This window comes from Apium graveolens, chromosome 10 (genome assembly GCF_009905375.1).
Source record: "Apium graveolens cultivar Ventura chromosome 10, ASM990537v1, whole genome shotgun sequence".
NCBI lineage: Eukaryota > Viridiplantae > Streptophyta > Magnoliopsida > Apiales > Apiaceae > Apium > Apium graveolens.
The window spans coordinates 133,057,804-133,079,426 of record NC_133656.1 but is presented as its reverse complement, the minus strand read 5'-3'; the positions used below and the strand labels follow the sequence as shown (position 1 = coordinate 133,079,426).

At 36.3% G+C, this 21,623-nt stretch overlaps 1 non-coding gene across 1 annotated transcript; it reads right to left on the bottom strand.

The window, feature by feature from the left end:
- Nucleotides 1-21,091: 21,091 nt before the first annotated feature.
- On the bottom strand, nucleotides 21,092-21,198 carry LOC141694041 (small nucleolar RNA R71). Its single transcript, XR_012563374.1, has one exon. It is a non-coding gene; the product is annotated as a small nucleolar RNA R71 (small nucleolar RNA).
- Between the last annotated feature and the right edge of the window lie 425 nt (nucleotides 21,199-21,623).

The following is a 21,623-nucleotide window of genomic DNA, read 5'->3' as shown; positions in this document are numbered from 1 at the left end:
TCCAATCTGGTTGAAGGACTTTCAACGGATGTGGATTCAACGGATGATGAAAATTATCCGTCGAATAATCAAAAGGATTATCCATCGAAAGACAATGAGCCACATCCGTTGAGTGCTGGTAAACCAGTTAGCAAAGCTAAGCTAGCCAAATTAAATAAAAAATATGGATCAGTTTCTAAAAACTTTGTTCCAGGAGAAACAAGTCAAGTGAAACAGAACAAAAGAGTTATTGTAGGTCATCTGTCTAGCAAGCAATTGAATGACAGGTTGGGGAAAATTGAAGTGAAAGCAGAATCAAAAAGGAAAAATAATAGAAATGGGAAAGTAGGAATTAACAAACATAGAAAATACACACCTGCTAAATATGCACCAAGAAAAATCTGTGTCAAGTGTGGTAGTGTTAATCACCTGTCTGTTAATTGCAAAATTGCTATACCTGCTCCCATGTGTGCACCATCTTCATTTCCCAACATGCCTACAATGCCTGTAAATGTTATGCCTGCACACAATTTGAATGCACAGTATGCTAACATGCCATTTGCCCAAAATCCATATTCTGTTGCATTTAGTATGCCACAAATGCCATTTAGCATGCCTTACTGGAATAACATGTTTGCATAGAATATGCCTTTCCATATTAATCAAGCCGTGCATGATAATTCTACAATGATGAAAGGTTTTAAGGGTTCTACTCAATTGACTAAGGATGAACTTCAAGTACCTGAGTCAAATGAAGACAAACCCAAGAAACCTAAGAAAAAGGCTAACAAAACAGGACCCAAGGAAACTTGGGGTACCAAAATCAAATTGATTTAATTTTTTGTGTACAGGAAAACAGAAAGAATCTTTGGTATTTGGATAGTGGGTGCTCAAGGCACATGACTGGAGAATCTACCCTGTTCACCGAGTTCAAGGAAAGAGCTGGCCCAAGTATCACTTTTGGAGATGACAACATGGATTATACTGTGGGATATGGCTTGATTTCAAAAGATAATGTCATCATTGAAGAAGTTGCCTTAGTGGATGGACTCAAGCATAATTTGTTGAGTATCAGCCAGCTTTGTGACAAGGGAAACTCAGTAACATTCAATTCTGAAGCCTATGTTGTGACCAACAAGAGAAGCTGGAGTGAGAAAAGGAAATGTGTACTTAGCTGATTTCAACTCATCAAATGCAGAATCTGTCACTTGTCTATTTAGCAAGGCAAGTCAAGATGAAAGTTGGCTATGGCACAAAAATCTCTCCCACCTTAACTTCAAGACTATGAATGAGCTAGTGAGGAAAGATTTGGTAAGAGGAATCCCTCAAGTGGAATTCTTAAAGGATGGATTGTGTGATGCCTGTCAGAAAGGGAAATAAATCAAGGCATCATTCAGAAAGAAGCTTGATTCAACAATTGAAGAAGCTTTACAACTATTGCACATGGATTTGTTGGGACCAGTCAATATATTGTTCATCTCAAAGAAAAGATAATGCCTAGTAATTATGGATGATTTCTCAAAGTTCTCTTGAAAATATTTTCTAAAATCCAAAGATGAAACTAGTGAAATCATCATCAATCACATAAGGTAAGTTAACAATCATCCTGATTTCAAGGTAAGAAGGATCAAGAGTGACAATGGAACTGAGTTCAAGAATTCTGTGATGAGATCATTTTGTGAAGAGAATGGGATCATGCATGAATCTCAGTAGCAAGAACCCCACAATAAAATAGTGTGGTGGAAATGAAAAATAGATCTCTTATTGAAGCTGTAAGGACAATGCTAGAAGAATCAAAGTTACCAACATACTTTTGGGCTGAAGCTGTAAATACTGCATGCTACACTTAGTATATCTCTTTGGTCAATGAAGCAAAATGCATGACACCCTACCAAGTGTTCAAGAATAGGAAACCGACACTTAAATTTCTTCATGTCTTTGGATGTACATGCTATATCTTAAAAAAATTAAACTGATCCGCATGGGAAGTTTGATGCCAAAGCAGATGAAGGCATTTTTGATCGATATGCTATTGGAAAAGCATATAGAGTCTACAATCTAAGAACCAACATTGTTATGGAATCTGTACATGTTGTGTTTGATGATAAAAAGATTGAAGGATTGCAAGATGGAGATTTCCATGAAAGCCTCAAATTTGACAATGTTGAGATGGTTTGTGAAGACAATGATGATGAAAGTGATCAAGAACCAATATCTAAGGAAAATGCAGAAAAATCAACAACTAATGAAGTACATAATTCAACATCCATCGAAAGACCAAGTGTATCATCCGTTGGAAGACAATCTATATCATCCGTTGTTGAGTGGCATTTATGACACTTTATTATACTCTAATAAGCTTTGAACTGGTGCATTTGTACTTAAGTTGTTATGTGTTTTAATATATTTTCTAGTATTTTTGCATTTCAGGCACTATTCAGGTAACCCGTTGAATTAACATTATTTTGGTGCTAATTTGGTGTCCAGGTGGTGTTGGAATAAAAGCTCGTGGAAAGCCGGCTCGAAGCAGCAAGATTTAAGAAGAAATCTGAGTTTTTTCCTAGAAGGATGGTGTGCATGCGCTGTGATAGCGCGCGGCCGCTCCGTGGTTCCAGAAATGCAGCGCGCCCGCGCTCTGATTGCGCGCGCCCGCGCCGAGGCCGAATTTCAGAATCCTATTTCTACTACAATTCTAAAAGGGAAGGCTTCCAGATTATTGAGGGCTGCTATATATATTCATATTAGGTCATTTTTAATACATATCAAGGCAAGAGACGGACCAGAGCGCAAGGAGAAGAAGGCAAGAGACCTTTAACACAATTCAACAAAGGCGAAGATGATCTAGTTTATTCTTGTGAATCTTTGTTTGAGTTGTAACTTGGATGCTTGTTTCTTTTTTGCTGAACCTATACTCTTGTTTGTACTTGGTTTTATTTATTTGTATAAAGACTACGTTTGCTATATCATGTTTCATCGGAACCCACATTGATGATGAGTCCGATTATGTGCTAATTGTTATCGTGGGGTTCTAGCGGATTTATTTATGGATTTCTTTAGTTAAATTGTTTGATGCCTTAGTATGTGGTGATTGTATGATATCCTAGTATTGGTTGTGCGTATTCGTCTTATGAGCGTCGCGAACTTATAAGATAGTATGTTAATTCTTAATGAAGCAAAAGTGAATTTAAGGATTTAGAACTTGCCATACTAGCATAGGTTCATGTATGTGTCATGCATGATTCGTAGGTAATTTTAACCAACTTACTTGCCCTATATAATCAAGATAGATAACTTGTGCTTAAACCGTTATGTTGTCAAATTCTATAGATATATAGGTGTTATTCCCTAACAATACAACAAGAATTATAGAAAGGGGGGGTTAAATGTAATTCTGGCTACTTTTTAAGATTTTTGAAAACTGGTTCTAACTCAATAATATATATGTGTTTGATTTGCAAAGTGCGGAATGAAAGGATTATATAAATCAAAACACAAGTAATAAAAACACAAGTCTTTAAAACTTTCTGGTGGATTTGAATGTATCCACCATATATATATATCGAGAGAACTCTTTGTAGCTCAAATAAGCTCACAACTGCTTACAAGTATGAACAACTAAAACTTGCAGAGAAATGCTAAAGGATACAGCTTACAAATATTTCTCTGAGAATTTATTTTCTTAGTCTTTAAGTTGTTGTTCTACTTGCTTCACTTGGTTTATATATCACCAAGTTTACATAACAAAACGACAAGATAATAAAACAAAACTATCAAGTCTAACTCTATGCTACTTCATTACTCTATTCCAGCATCTTTGAAAACCTTCATAGCTTGCATGAAAATGGTAATGCTTCTTTGTTCTCATTTTCCTGCTAAACAGGCTGCCACATTCCTTTTGCAAACACCCAATGCATGTGACTGTGTTGTCACTGTCAACAGATGTTTGAATTGATCATCCGTCGGGTACATGCTTGTTATCCGTCGGGTTGCCCTGTTGATCATCCGTCGGGTAAATTTGCTAATCATCCGTCGGTTAGCTATTTATCACTTGACTCCATTTTATTTGTGCAGAATTACAAGACGTCTTATATTTACATTTAATCAACCTATTCTGCACATCTACTAGCAGTCTCCATGACTCATAAGCTACTACAGAAACTATACAAAGTTGTTTGCAGAAATGTGCTATATGACTTATTGTTACATAAGCTACTCACCTGATGGATATCAATTAGTCATCCATCGGGACTATATTGAATCATCCGTCGGGACTATATTGAATCATCCGTCGGGTGCTACAAAATTCACTAAGTTAAATCTACTAAGGTGTTTTGTTTAGCTTATCATCAAGTACACAACATATTTCTAACAATCTCCCCCAATTTATGTCTAATGGAATTGTAGCCATAAATTAAGAGAAACTTGATGATAATAAAACATCCTAAAGATACAGTTTAAAAAATAGTAGATAGAACTGATAAGTGCTACAATATTGCTGAAAGTTAAACAATGCAAAGTACACAAAGAAATTGCTCACAATTGTTATCAAGATGCTCCTCTAGTTTGAGCAGATAGATCTATTTCCTTGATTGTCTGGATTTCTTCCCAAGCCTTCTGTTGTTTTCTTCAATTTGATTCTAAAGTTATCTGTGGAATTCTAGTTCATCAGCTTCTGAGAGATTTAGCATTTTCTACATTTCCAAAAGAGTCTCATTGCTAGAGATACTCAATTGGTCCTCCAATCTGAAGAATCTTCTGACACCTTTGTCATCCATGAACTCCATCAGCCAATAGGGCCTTAGATGCACTCTCTTTTCTATAAAGGGAATGGATAGAGTTTTTGGAAGTACATCTTTGGCTCTAATACTCCTTAGTTCCTCAATCCTCTTTAGAACTGTTCTTCTTGCAGTCACATTGTATCCAAAGTTCATCTTGAAGGATGAGTAGACTTTAATCAGGACAAATTGTCTTTCTTGGAGAATCCTGTAAAGAGGCCATGTTATCTCTTTCCCTTCCTTGTATTTGAATACCAATATTTCAGCAAGATGTCTGTAAACATCAATTCCTCTCACTTCTTCCAATTCATTCAAGTAGAGATTCAAGTCTGAAAATTCCTTGATATCACAAATGTACATGAGATCTCTCTTGTTGACTGTGGATTGGGATTTGGTTAGAGCTTTAGATTTTAGAGATATGCTTCACTTTCTTGTTGGCTCTAGTCTTTGTCTTCTTTGTCTTGAAGATGGGCAGATTTAGCTCAGGAATTGGTAAACTATCCCAGTCTACTGGCTCATCCTTGGAAATAATTGGTTCACCATGAATATTTCTTGTTGGATCTACCACTTTGAATTTTTCAAATACACTGAGGGTTTTGATGTCTGAGTTGTAGTTGTAGGCTTTTTGGGAAACTGATCTTCCAATTCCTCTTCATCAAAGTTCACTTTCCTCTTGGAATGAAGTTTATATCTAAACCTTCTTTTCAGTTGTGATTCTTCTTGCATCTTCATATCCTTAGATTCAGTGATTACAGTTGGTTGTACAGGAGATTCTGTTGTGGTTTTTAGAGCTTGAAGCTTGGCCAAATAGCAACTTGTTCTTTCTTTTGCTTTTGCTCCTTAGCATTCAAAGCAGCTTGCTTCTTTTCTAGCCTGATTATTTTCTCTTCCTTCTTAGCTTCCACAAACAGTGAGTATCCAACCACCACACAAATCTCCTTACCATTTCTGTAAATTTTGGCAATTCTTCTTTTCAATGCTAAATCAGCTGGATCCTTGTAGAATGCAATAGATCTTGACAACTGTTTCTTTTCATCTGGCCTTGGTATCTCAAACACTTTATCCATAGGATTCTTGTCTAAACCCTTAGAATAGTTCCATTTGGCCTTCATGATGAGATCTTTCTTTGGAGACTTGACACAAGAAGTTTGATCCCTTTCCAGATAGTTCATACTGATATCATTCACAGAGATTTTCATGACTTTAGAGTGATGATTGAAGACTTTGTCTGGCTTCTATATAGGACCAAATATCTTCTGGATGTTCTCATCAATTTTCTCCCAATTGATTGGACTCAATTTCTTCTTCTCAGATGCTCTCAAATTGGCTGCTGCTTCTTTGATTAGATCTATGCTATCTTTAGCAGGTGGCTTTGTGAAAATAATTGTGGGCGCAATTGCTTTACTTACTTGAACATTGAGCACTTTTTGCTCCCCGTCACTTCTTGATTCCCCTTAACTGAATAAGACAATTGAGCTTTCTCCCTTGGAAGAGGTTTCTTTCTCCCTCTTTTATTATCAGCAAGTTGAGTAGAAGAGGAGGATTGTGCTGCCACTAGCCTTTGAAGCAAGTCTATTTGTTATGCTTGGTGGAGATGAATTGCAGTTAGAGAGGCTTCCATTACTGTCATTCTTGTATCCAAGGCATCTATCTTTGTGGCAAGATTAGGATTCTTCCTGAGTTATCTCTTAATGTCAAGCATTGTAGCTACTGAAAGTTTAAAATCTAACCTTTCAGAATTGTCCCTTTTCATTTGATCAATTTCACCTTTGATAGTAGTGACATCCTGAGTATGTTGAAAACCTTGGATTTGTTGAAGTTGTAGAGAAGCAAGGTGTGCTTGAAGGAGCTTCTTGGTGCTAGAATTTGTTGTGGTTTGAAGAGCATAATGTGTCTAATTTATAAGTTGAATCAGGGTTGTCTTGAAATAGTGTTCATCATACTGCTTTGAAAATTCCCAAGATGGCATACCTGATCTGGAACTAGGGCCTACTTCTCCCCTATGTCCAATGGCCCTTCTTCACTTTCTGCATCCTTACCACCAAAGAAATCTTCTGAGCCACCAGTCTCATAGTCAATATCACTAGCTGTAGAGGGAAGAGTTGTGATTGCATCCTTTGCTCTTTGCATATATTATGTGGTGTGCACCAAATTTAGCATCCTTTTTGTATTGTCATTGCTCTGTCCAGCTAGAAGTTGGTATGCTGGAATAGGGTGAGTAAATGCCTCAGCATTCAAGGAGGTTGTATCTATAACAACTTGACTTTGCTGAAATAGTTCCTCCCTGTTAGCATCCTGGACATTCATTATCTCAATTGCAATGACATCCATCCTTATATCTCCTGTACCTGCATTTCTCTCATTATCTCTCTTTTCTTGCATAAAGGTCTCACCTTGGCTCCCCACCCTCACCTTCACCATCTAAGGTGGGACTCCTCTCACTCACTTTTGCCAGTCCTGAAGAAATGGACTGCATTGGTTCACTCTTTTCCTCTCCTTTTTCCTGTGAGCAACCCAGACTCTCACTCATATCACTCCCTTCCCTCAGTCCTAGGAGTGATTGCACTACTACTAAGTTTTTTGCACTTGTAATAATTGATGAAATTTGAAGCTGTGCAGAGACACCCGATGGATGAGGAATATCCATCGGGTTAGCAGTCTGACTATCCGACGGATGACTGCTGTTAAGCTTATCCGTCGGGATACAATCACTACTCGACGAATGAAAGATATCCATCGGGATAGAAGAAATAATTGAGTTTGAAGTGGATACTATTGTGGACTCTGTGCAGATTGATGAAAATTTTTGCACAAATATCTCAACAGTCTCAGAAAGAAATGGCAAGTGAGCGAACAAATCATCTAGAAGATGATGCTCACTTGCTTGGATTTTTGGCTTCTCCAAGAGAGTTAAAGATGGAGAATTTGGAAGTGATGTGTTTATCATGTCAACATCTAAAGAGTGTGTGGGAGAGTTTGGTGTATCAGGTGATTCAATTGTTAGAGATTTTGGCTGTGACTCCACATTTATTAGAGCCACATCAACCTGACTTTGAGAAGGTACAGTGATTGTGTCTTTAGCACCAGTTTGCACAGTGTGTGAACCCTGTGCATCCCCAAGGGTTTTTGGTTTCTTCTTTCTAGTATAAGTTTGGGGTGAGCTTGTGTCCCTTACCCTTTTGGCCTGTGCTCTTGGTTGAGAGCTTGTTTCAATGGTAACATCCTTTTGGGAGGATGAAACCAGTAATGAGCTAGTATCCTTATTAATCACTGCAGTTTATTGAGAGACTATAGTGTGGCTAGGCTGGAAAACTCTCACCTCTCCATCCTTATTCTTAGGGCTTCTTTGATTTTCACCCTGTCCCTTACCTTTCTTACCCACCTTCACACTCCCCTCTTTAGGTTTGGTGGATTTTATAACTAATTTCTTTTAAAAGAAATCATAGGGGGCTTTCTTAACTTTGGATTTGGAAACTTTTGTTGGTTTGGTAGCTTGGGTAGGAACCTGTTGGGTCATTGACACAATTTCCATAGCTACACTAGAAAATAAAGAAGTTTGTGAGGTTGGAAGAGTAGAGACAGAAGAAATTACCTCACTTACCTGAGGTCCCTCCATTACTGGAAAGTAGAATAAGGGTACCTCCTTGTGATGGTTTGCTCTGTTTAAATCTGCAATGATCCTTCTTTCTTGAACCCAACAATTCAGCTTGTTGGTTGGGTTCTCAATTACAATATCCTCAACAAGATGGTTAGCAGACATCATGAAAAATCTAGCATAATAGACACTTCTCCCTCTCTTATTGACCTCTCCTAACTTATAGCCTAACTCAAACAAAATTAACTCACTGAAATTGAAGTATTTATCATTAACTAGCATGTAAAGCATGTTAAGCATATAAATGTTTATGGAATCAAAGTTACTAACTTTACGAGAAAACATCTTAGTTACTACATCACACAAATAACTCCATTCTTTCGTAAGACCCAACCTCCTAATTTCACTTAATTTAAAAGTAGTGAGTGCATAGCCCATGGAATTAAGCATATCAATAATATCAGAATCTATGTGTGAGGCAGTTACAGTGTTATCAGGAATCTTGAAGCATGCTTTAATAACATCACTATTGATGCAAAACTACTTACCTTTCAAAGTGAATGTGATGGTTTTGTCTGTTGAGTTGTACACTGCAGTTGTCCATATCTCTTCAACAACCTCACAGTAAATGGTGGGTGATTCCAGCATGGCATAGTTGAGTTTGCAGTTCTCACAAAATCCATCATTTTGTGATATTCACCAGACTGTTGAATCTCCTTGTTCACCAAAGCTGAGAAGTTGTTTTTCTCATTGATATAACCAGTTTGAGACGTGATTTTCACTACAGGTGCCATTGTTAGAGATTTAGAATTTGCAGAGAGAGAGAGAGAGTTTGCTTTTGAGAAGAAAGAAATTAGAGCAATTGAATCTTGAGAATGATAAAAGAAATGAATAAAAGTGAAATTGCCTTTTATACTATCTCAGAAAATAACTGTCAAAAATAATAAAGTAAAATAAAGTGACCAATAAAAATTTCCCAAAATAGCCGTTTAAAAATAAACTGTAAAAATTCTATCACTTATCCGTCGTGTTATGCTTACAAACTGTAAGTATACTCGATGGATAATTTTCAGAGAATTAACGACTAGGATTGAGATAATTCGACGGATGAGGATAAATCAGTTATCCGTCGAGTTATAGAATATTCCAGAAAAAAAATTGATTTTATTAACAAATTATATTCCGACTGATGATCGAACTCGTTGGATAATGATCATCCGTCGGGATGTAAATTTTGACTTAGCCAAAATTTCATCCCAAACTGAAAAATCAATGAAATTTCTGGCTGCATTACAACTTGCAAAATATATCTGAAATGATTCAAGAATAATTAAGCATACCTAACTCACTTACCAACCTTGAGAAGGTGGATTCATCCAGTGGCTTGGTAAATATGTCTGCAAGCTGTTTTTCACTTGGAACAAAATGCAGTTCCACAGTACCATTCATCACATGTTCCCTTATGAAGTGGTACTTGATGTCTATGTGCTTTGTTCTTGAATGTTGTACTGGATTTTTAATGATGGAAATTGCACTTGTGTTATCACAGAAAATAGGAATCCTATCCACCTGTAGACCATAGTCCAACAATTGGTTTTTCATCCATAGAATATGCGCACAACAACTACCGGCAACAATATATTCAGCTTCAGCTGTAGAAGTAGAAACTGAATTTTGCTTTTTACTGAACCAGGACACAAGCTTATTTCCTAGAAACTGACAGGTTCCTATTGTACTTTTTATATCTATTTTACAACCTGCATAATCTGCATTTGAATAACCAGTTAGATCAAAACCAGAATCTCTAGGGTACCAAATGCCAAGTTTTGGTGTTCCGTTGAGATATCTGAAAATTCTCTTAATAGCTACTAAATGAGATTCTCTAGGATCAGCCTGAAATCTAGCACAAAGACAAGTAGAAAATATTATATTTGGCCTAGTAGCTGTTAAGTACAGAAGTGAACCAACCATGCCTCTATAACTTGAAATATCCACAGACTTTTTAGTAGTGTTTAATTCAAGCTTAGTTGCAGTGGCCATGAGAGTTTTTGCAGATATGCAATCCATTAGATCAAACTTCTTTAAATGATCATGAATATATTTAGTTTGACTAATGAATATTCCATCACTAACTTTCTTAACTTGTAAACCAAGAAAGTAAGTTAGTTCTCCCATCATGCTCATTTCATACTTACTTTGCATCAATTTGGAAAACTTTTTGCAAAGTTTTTCATCTGTAGAGCCAAATATAATATCATCTACATAGATTTGAACAAGTATACTAGAGCCATTAACATTTCTAAAAAATAAAGTTTTATCCACAATACCTCTTGTGAAGTGATTTTCCAAAAGCAACTTTGATAAAGTATCATACCGGGCTCTAGGTGCTTGCTTCAGTCCATAGAGTGCTTTCAAAAGATAGTAGACATGATTTGGGAAATTTGGGTCTTCAAAACCAGGAGGTTGATAGACATAGACTTCCTCCTCCAAATTTCCATTTAGAAAAGCACTCTTGACATCCATTTGATAGACCTTAAAATTGGCATGGGCTGCATAGGCTAAGAAAATTCTGATGGCTTCAAGTCTTGCAACAGGAGCAAAGGTTTCATCAAAATCTATTCCTTCTTGTTGACAATAGCCCTTAACAACCAATCTAGCTTTGTTCCTGACTACTATGCCATTTTAATCCATCTTGTTTTTGAATATCTATTTGGTGTCTATTGGATTCTTTCCTTTAGGCTTGGGTACCAGCTTCCATACTTCATTCCTTTCAAATTGGTTTAGCTCCTCATGCATAGCTAAAATCCAATCAGGATCCAACAAACCTTCTTCTACCTTCTTTGGTTCTTTCTTAGATAGGAAGCTGCTATATAGACATTCTTCTTGAGTTGCTCTCCTTGTTTGAACTCTAGAAGATACATCACCAATGATGAGCTCAAAGGGATGAACCTTTGTCCATTTTCTTTATTGAGGTAGATTAGCTCTAGATGAAGAGGCCTCATTGTTATCTTGATGTGTGATTGAATTTTGATTATTAGAAACTCCCCCTGAGTTTATGGATCTTTGATTTGATAAAGGAGAATTTTCTGTGAGTGATCTATTCTGACTTTAAGCTTCTTTTGATGACCCGACGGATGGTGTATTTTGAGTTCCGACGGATGAAGCTGATTGTCTCCCGACGGATAAAGCAGATTGTCTCTCGACGGATGAAGCATTTTACAACTCGACAGATGTTGAATTTTATGCTTCATTTATAGTAGATTTTCTGCAATATTCTTTGTCATTGTTTCCTGATCACTTTCATCATCACTATCATCACTAACCATCTCCACATTATCAAATTTGAGGCTCTCATGGTAATCTCCATCTTGCAGTCCTTCAATATTCTTATCATCAAACACAACATGTGTTGATTCCATAACAATGTTGGTTCTTAGATTATAGATTCTATATGCTTTACCAACAGCATATCCAACAAAAATTCCTTCATCTGCTTTAGCATCAAACTTTCCATTTTGATCAGTTTGATTTCTCAAGATATAACATTTACAGCCAAAGAAATGAAGAAAATTTAGGATTGGCTTCTTGTTCTTGAACAATTGGTAGGGTGTCATACATTTTGCTTGATTAACCAAAGAAATATTCGGAGTGTGGCATGCAGTATTTACATCTTCAACCCAGAAGTATGTTGGTAATTTTGATTCTTCAAGCATTGTCCTTGTAGCTTCAATAAGTGATATGTTCTTTCTTTCCACTAATCCATTTTATTGTGAAGTTCTTGCTGCTGAGAACTCATGCATAATCCCATTCTCTTCAAAAAATGCTCTCATAACAGAATTCTTGAACTCAGTTCCATTGTCACTCCTGATTCTTCTAACTTTGAAATCAGGATGATTGTTGACCTGCCTTATGTGATTGATAATGATTTCACTAGCCTCATCTTTAGACTTTAGGAAATATGTCCAAGAGAACTTTGAGAAATCATCTACAATTGCTAGGAAAAATCTTTTCCTTGAGATGGACAACACATTGACTGGTCCAAACAAATCCATGTGTAGCAATTGCAGAGGTTCTTCAACTGTTGAATCAAGCTTCTTTCTGAATGATGCTTTGATCTGCTTTCTTTTCTGATAAGCATCACACAATCCTTAGAAAACTCCACTTGAGGAACACTTTTAACTAGTTCTTTCTTGACAAGTTCATTCATGGTCTTGAAGTTTAGATGGGATAGCTTCTTGTGCCATAGCCAACTTTCATCTTGACTTGCTTTACTGAGAAGACAAGTAACAGATTCTGCATATGATGAGTTGAAGTCGACTAGGTACACATTTCCTTTTCTCACTCCAGTGAGAACCACTTGGTTGCTCCTCTTATTTATCATAACACAGGCTTCTGAATTGAATGTTACTGTGTTGCCCTTATCACAAAGCTGGCTGATACGTAATAGATTGTGCTTGAGACCATCCATAGGGCAACCTCCTCAATGATGACATTATCTTTAGAAATCAATCCATATCCCACAGTATAACCCTTGCTGTCATCTCCAAAAGTAATACTTGGGCCAACTCTCTCCTTGAACTCTGTGAGCAGGGTAGAATCTCCAGTCATGTGTCTTGAACAACCACTATCCAAGTACCACAGATTTTTTATGTTTCCCTGCACACATCAAAACCAAATCAAGTTGATTTTGGTACCCAAGTTTCCTTGGGTCCTTCCTTGTTAGCTTTCTTCTTTTGTTTCTTAGGTTTTATCTCTTTTGACTTGGGGATATAAGATTCATCCTTATTCATCTGAGTTGGACCTTTGAAACCAGTCATTAAAACAGAATTATCATGCATATTTTGATTAATAGGAAATGGCATGCTATTTGCAAACATGTTATTCCAGTAGGGCATGCTAAATGGCATTTAAGGCATACTAAATGCAACATAATAAGAATTAGGTGCAAATGGCATATTAGCAAATTGTGCATTCATATTCTGTGCAGACATAACATTCATAGGCATAGAAGGCATAGCACTCATGTTGGGAAAAGAAGGTGGTATAGATATGGGAGTAGGCATGACAAGTTTGCAATTAACAGAAAAATGATTAGCACTACCACACTTAACACATATTTTTCTTTGAGCATAATTATCAGGTGTGTAGTTGTTATGTTTGTTAATCCCTACTTTCCCATTTCTATTGTTTTTCTTTTTAGCCTCTGTTTTAACCTCAATCTTTTCTAGTCTGTCATTCAATTGCTTGATGGACAGATGACCAACATTCACTTTCTTCTCCTTCTTCACTTGACTAGATTCTCCTAAAATAAAGTTTTTGGAAACTGATCCATATTTTTCATTTAACTTGGCGAGTTTGGCTTTACTCACAGGTTTGCTCACAGCCGATGGATGAGGATTTAAGTCACTCGACGGATAATCTTTTTGATTATGCAACGTGTGGCGCCCTCCAAACCCGGGTCAGAAGTTTGGGGTCCACACACACACCTTAATTATAACCTGCTTATAGCAATAATAAAGATAATAATAATATATATAATGACCCTACTTACCAATCACCACGGACCGCAACAGGTTAAAGTATGCACACAAGCCAAACACACTAATATATTACAAACCGTTCAAATCCCAACTATTTCAAATTCAAACTGAGTATTAAACATTATTACAAACTTTTACAAACTTAAATTATTCCAAAAGAAGCCTACTAGCTCAGCTTTCTCAACCTGAACCCCTAGCTCTCGCGCTGGACTGGGGATCCTCTTTACCAACTGGTTCCTTTTTAACTGGAAAGAATATAAACAACATCGCACGAATGAGCTAACTAGCTCAACAAGTCACAATGACAAAACTGAGAATAATGATCATCAGGTGAATATGTTTATGATATCAAGTGAACAATGGATTATGATTTAGAATTGGATATTATACTTTTAATTTAAAAACCAAGGTTAGGCTGCTGATCAGTCACGCACTAACCCCGAGCAAGGCACACATCATTGCTCTAACTACTGGATCCAAGGCACACATTGGCCTAACTTGACCATTATATGGTCTGACCACGAATCTGGTCCACAATTTTATAAAAACAATCCAATTCTAACATAATAACAGAATATGCAATAGTATACAATAACCGAAATCATTAACAACAATAAATGTTTAACAATGAAAGGGTTTCAATCCTTGTAATGATCAATAAGGCAATTTAAAAGCTTGAATGCTGGGTAATGAAAGAATTGGATAACAAAGGAATCAACGTTTCAAGGTTTCAAGGATTCGATCTTTCAAAGTATAAGATACCATGGGTTGAGTTTATAATAGTTCATTTCAGTGTTTGGTATTTAGTTTGTATGTATTTGTAGAGTAGTATCGTAGATTTGTGGTTCTTGTTTGGGTATACAATAATCAATGGATTAGAAAGAATATGATTCATGGCTCAAGGACAATAACTGAAATCAGGATTTAGGTTTCTGTGCTTCAAAGCACTTGCAATATCACAGGATTATCAAGTACTACAATATCTCGAGAAAGTTCAGAACACTTGCCTGGTATTAGCTTACTACACTGCACTCGCTTCCAATCACAACCGTTTTACTCCTCAATTACCTGTTTCCCTTTCCTACGTCTTGCCTCTTCTGCTCATATATCATAAGCATCTATCAATAATTTACTCATGGAATTCTATTCAACACATACTTCTATCTACCCTTCGTTTTACCCAAATCCGATTAACGGATTGAAAGTTATGTAATAATCAAGTAAACACCGAATATATAGACCGATAGTCAATTAACAAGTCACATATAGCACATAATACATCACATAATCAATGATATATTATTTATAAAGAAGTCTCGGGTCATAAATAGGCTTTCTGGTATTTAAAATGATTTTTAAAACATTTTTCGAAATTAAAACGGGTCGTTGGATCAATTTCGGGTTAATAAACAGGGTTCGTTTGGCCCATTCTGGCTCTGAAATAATTTTAGAATAATTCTCGAGCCTTGGAAATAATTTAGAATAATATTTTAAAGCTCGAAACTATTTTTCAGAATTTTTAAATCATTTTTAAATAATTAAATCTAATTAAATAACTAATTAAAATCAATTAATAATTAATTAAATCAATTAATCAATTAATTTTCAAATTAATTGACCAATTAATTAATTATAAATTAACTGAAATTAATTAACTAATTAATTTAGATTTATTTGTGAATTAAAAATAATTTTCAGAATTAAAATAATAATTTTTAGAATTTTCACAAATTAAAAATGAATTTTTATAATAAAAATAAATAGGAAATATGATTTTTAAACATTTTATAAACAGGAATCCTAAATTTGCAAAGTCTGGAAACTTCAGGGACCTAACTGTATCGTCCCCAAAAGTCCAGGGACCAAACTGCAATTTTACACCCCGTCGCCGGAAAACAGTCGGGTTCGCCGGAGAACACGATTCCGACTTCCTCACCTTACCACAAGCTCCAGATCACATCTACAAATTACCAGGAATACAATCATGCAATCAAAACAACCTAACAATCCCTGAGTTGGCCGGAATTTGGCCGTGAAGTTTTCCAGTTTCCGGCGAACATCGGAAAACTTCAAAACACAACTCCCTTCTCTACAGACCTCGTTGGTTCATGAAACTTATACGACTAGATTGCAAATTTCACAGAGAACACAACCCACTATAACACAACATCAATCTATCACAGAATAAGAAACCCCCAAATTTCAATTAAGAACATTCATACGGGTTATAAACCCTAATTTTGAAATCCGAAAATTAAACCCACTTTTGAGCATGTTATTGAACTCCAAATCAGACGTATGACATATGAAAATCATCAGGAAAACAAGCTCTACAACATGCAATCATCAAATCATACAAGCAATCATCCGAACAAAAATTCATATTTTTAATAAAATAAATTCGAAAATAAATAAATTTTTAGAAAAATAACCTTGATTTCTGTAGTGAAACAAAGCTCAGAATCTGATAGAACACCTCAAATCCTTCGTTTTGGTTACTCAAGCTTTGAAAACAGAGATCGGTAACGCCTTCGTTTTGCTGTTTGATTCTTAGAACAGTTTATGTAATTAGGGCTTTTCTCTGAAAATTATATAATTATCTGTCTGCAAATGATTTTGATACGAAATAAAATACGGTAAAAGACTATTTATAATTACGGAAAATTAGTATCCCGTTGGATCATTCCCGATATAAAACGGTACGTTTATTTGTAAAAACTGATCCAAACGGTATCGGTTTTCGGGATAATTATCCAAATCAGTACAATTTGTACTGCGGTCTTGGTCTCAGCGCCTGGTTACACGTATTACGAAGTGATAATTGGGATAGTTTAATAAAAAGCTCCCGTTTATCGAAAATACGGGTTTTATTGATTTACCGAAATGAATATTGTATCGAAAATGTTACGCCGGGACCCGCGCAGGACAAACCGTACGCCGGATCGAAAAAGTCGAAACATGGAATATGCTCGGAATATTACAATTAGGTTAGGAAGGAGTTCTCGAAAGAGTTTCGGGTTCCAAAAACGTAACAACGGTTGACGTCGGTTGGTTCCCGTTTTTATAAAATAGATTTTAATTACCCGGAAAAAGATTTTAGAAATTTCATATGATTCTTATAAATCCATAAACCAACATAAAAATAATTAGGAAGATATGACAATTATCTATATTTTATTTTGGACATATAAAAATTAAAATACTCAATTAATATTATTTTTGAATATTCAAGTACAGATAACACTTAACAATTAGCTCACAGAATAGATACTGAACACACATGATAATTATATAATAGCAAAAATAATTACACGATATATCCCGGATATTACACAACGGATGACTCTCATCATCCATCGAGTCTACATCTGTTAGCAATCCTCCAACCAAATTGGATTCCAGCTTCTTTTTACTCTTTTTCCAGGCTGCATCACAGAAGGACTCAATTCCTTGAACTTTGGTGATTTGAGCATGGACATCTCTAGATGATTTCCATGCCTTAATCACCTCATGCTCTCGTTCAAGCTGCTTCTTCAAAATCTCTTCTTTCTTCAAGGACTCAGTTAATTCATCCTTAGCAATCTTACATTCTATTCTCATTTTTTTCAAATTCAATAAACTGAGACTCTAGCACATTATTCCTCTCACTTAAAAACAAATTGTTTTCTTTGATTTTAGCATTTTCCTTAGTGAGGGACTTAAGTGAAACACGTAAATGATATAATTCTGTAGACATGTCATTAATTGCATCATTACACTCAGCTTTAGATAAATGTGCAAGGTTAGTGGTGATTACATGATTACTTGAAGAACTTGTCTCTGTTTCATCAGACTTGGCCATTAGGGCTAGATTGACATAGCTGACATCTTCATCTTCATCCAGACCATCTGTTGCCCAGTCGTTTACTTGTGTAATAAAAGCCCTTTCCTTTTGTTTGAGCAATTCAAAATACTTCTGTTTATAATCCACAGGCTCAAACTTCTTCTTGTTGGAATCTGACTTTCTACACTCACTGGCAAAGTGCCCTGCCAAGCCACATTTGAAACATTTGAATTTTGACTTATCCACCATGTTTCTATTTGGCTTAGCTGCTCTAAAGTTCTTCTTGAACTTGAGCTTGGAAAATCTTCTAGAAATTAATGCAAGATGTTCATAAATATCATCCAAATCATCTTGGCTCAAAGAATCTTCATTTTCTGCTACCAGCCCCTTGCCCTTGTTTTCACAGACCTTTGAAGTAGACTCAACAGCTTCTATCTTCTACCTTCACCTCTTTCTCTTTCTCCAACTCAGCAACCAGTGCTATGAATCCTCCTTTCTTCCTTCCTTTCTCCATCTTCCCATCTTGCTCTATTTCAAGCTCATAAGTTTTCAGGATGCCATATAGTCTCTCCAGAGTAAACTCCTTGTAATCTTGAGAGTTTCTCAATGAGAATGTCATTGGTTTCCATTCCTTTGGAAGAGATCTAAGGAACTTGAGATTGGAGTCTTTTGTCTGATAGACTCTTCCATGCAACTTCAGAGCATTTAGCAGTTTTTGAAACATACTAAAAATGTCAGTGAGAGACTCACTATCTTCATAATAAAAGTACTCATATTGCTTAATTAGCAGCTGCATCTTATTTTCCCTTACTTGCTCGGTACCATCACAGATAATCTGAATTGTGTCCCAAACTTCCTTGGCTGTTTTGCAGTTAATGATGTTATCAAACATATCACCATCAACTTCATTGAATAATATATTCATGGCCTTCTTGTCTTTCCTAACTTGCTCAATATCAGGATCAGACCAATCATGCCTAGGCTTGGGAATAGATGGTTCATTCCCTGTTGTAGCTCTCATTGGTACATGAGGTCCTCTTTCTATGCTATCCACATAGGCCTCATCTTGAGAAAGAAGATGTAGGTACATCTTCACCTTCCAATGGTGATAATTGTCTTTGTCCAGAAATGGAATCTTCACTCCAACATCCTTCTTGTTCATCTTGCTGTTTTGTTGTGATCTTTAAACTCTTTGTACTTCAGGAGCTGGCTCTGATACCAATTCTTATTCCCTAACAATACAACAAGAATTACAAAAGGGGGGGTTGAATGTAATTCTGGCTTCTTTTTAAGATTTTCGAAAACTGGTTCTAACTCAATAATATATATGTGTTTGATTTGCAAAGTGCGGAATGAACGGATTATATAAATCAAAACACAAGTAATAAAAACACAAGTCTTTTAAAAATTTCTGGTCGATTTGAATGTATCCACCAGATATATATATATATATATATATATCGAGAGAACTCTGTGTAGCTCAAATAAGCTCACAGCTGCTTACAAGTATGAACAACTAAAATATGCAGAGAAATGATAAAGGATACAGCTTACAAATGTTTCTCTGAGAATTTATTTTTTAGTCCTGTTAGTTGTTGTTCTACTTGCTTCACTTGGTTTATATGTCACCAAGTTTACATAGCAAAAAGACAAGATAATAAAACAAAAATATCAAGTTTAACTCTATGCTACTTCATTACTCTATTCCAGTATCTTTGAAAACCTTCATAGCTTGCATGAAATGGTAATGCTTCTTTGATCTCATTTTCCTGCTAAACAGGCTGCCACATTCCTTTTACAAACACCCAATACATGTGACTATGTTGTCACTGTCAATAGATGTTTGAATTGATCATCCATCGGGTACATGCTTGTTATCCGTCGGGTTGCCTTGTTGATCATCCGTCTGGTAGCTTTGCTAATCATCCGTCGGTTAGCTATTTATCTCTTGACTCCATTTCATTTGTGCAAAATTACAAGATGTCTTATATTTACATTTAATCAACCTATTCTGCACATCTACTAGCAGTCTCCATGACTCATAAGCTACTATAGACACTATACAAAGTTGTTTACAGAAATGTGCTACATGACTTATTGTTACATAAGCTACTCACCCAATGGATATCAATTAGTCATCCGTCGGGACTATATTGAATCATCCGTCAGGACTATAATTGATCATCCATCGGGTGCTACAAAATTCACTAAGTTAAATCTACTAAGGTGTTTTGTTTAGCTTATCATCAAGTACACAACATATTCCTAACAATAGGGTCTCAATATAATTGGTGCCTATTCAACTTCTATCTCTTTTGTGGATGTCTGGTAGAATGGTACTCGTGCAACAAAAGTTGGCGTTTATCAGTTTCGTGTTATCTGATTAGTGTCATCACCATTGCATGCTAAGGTTAAGAATAATAAGGCTATTGAATGAAGTATTTAATGAAGTTAGAATCTCATGTTTATTATATATATCAATTCAGTCAATCTTATTCTCATAGTTATAATTGTTAGCGTAATTCTTAGTTATAAACAATTTCAATTTGTTATCGTCTTAACATTGGATAATAACCATACATTGTTGCTTAGGTGAATAAATTAGATAGTTAACCAATACAGTCTCTGTGGGAATGAACTAGAAAATATTCTATACTACTTGCGAACTCGTATACTTGCGTGTATTATTAGTGCATGTTTAGCGACTGACAAGTTTTTAGCGCCGCTGCCGAGGACTGCAGTGTTAATTTATAGTTTATGTGCTTTCCATCAGTGGTCATTAAAGTTCATTGACTCGGACATTGTTACTTATTTGTTCCTTGTCTGGTTTCAGGTACTCTAGCGAGGGTGTATGCATACGCCTTCGCGTACTCATAAGAGAACACTGGATAAAACCGAGGAAGAATTTGTTGTAATTCGTAGGGAAGTTTCCGAGGAAGAAAAGAAGTTAGAGGAAGAAGAGAAAGTTGAACAGCCAATTGTAGTAGCTATGGGTGATCAAGCAGAAAATCCGAAGGCTTTGATGGACTATTCTAAGCCTAAGATTAATGACATTCAGTCTAGCATCATCAGACCAGCCATCAGGGCTAACACTTTTGAGATCAAGTCAAGCCCGATCCAGATGATACATAACTCAGTTCAGTTTGGGGGTTCTCCTACCGACGACCCCAACATGCACATCAGGGATTTCATCAAGATCTGTGACACTTTCAAATTCAATGATGTGAATGAAGATGCTATCAAGCTACGACTCTTCCTATTCTCTCTGAGGGATAAAGCTAAGTGCTGGTTACACTCTCTACCAGCAGGGTCTATCACAACTTGGGAAGATCTTGCTCAAAAGTTTCTCACTAAATTCTTCCCCATGGCAAAGACTGCTGCGATCAGGAATGCTCTTACCCAGTTCACACAGCAAACTGGAGAATCTCTGTATGAGGCTTGGGATCGATATAAGGAGATGCTAAGGATGTTCTCATACCATGGCATGCCTGATTGGATGATTATTAACTGCTTCTACAATGGATTGGGTCCTACTTCTAGGCCCATGCTTGATGCAGCATCAGGAGGAGCCTTGTGGGCTAAGAGCTATGATAAAGCTTATGAACTTATTGAACTGATGGCTGCTAATGAGTAGCAGAATCCTTCCCAGGGACTGACTCAAGGGAAAGCTGCAGGAATTCTGGATTTGGACGCAGTAGCTGCTATCGCTGCCCAACTTAAGGCTTTGACAATGAAGGTGGACACTTTGGCTAATTATGGAGTTAATCAAATCACTAGTGTCTGTGAGCTTTGTGTTAGTTCCCATGAGACTGATCAGTGTGCAATTTCTAATGAATCAGCTCAGTTCGTGAGCAACTTCCAGCGATCGCAGCAACCTGTGCCAGCCACCTATCATCCTAACAACCGAAATC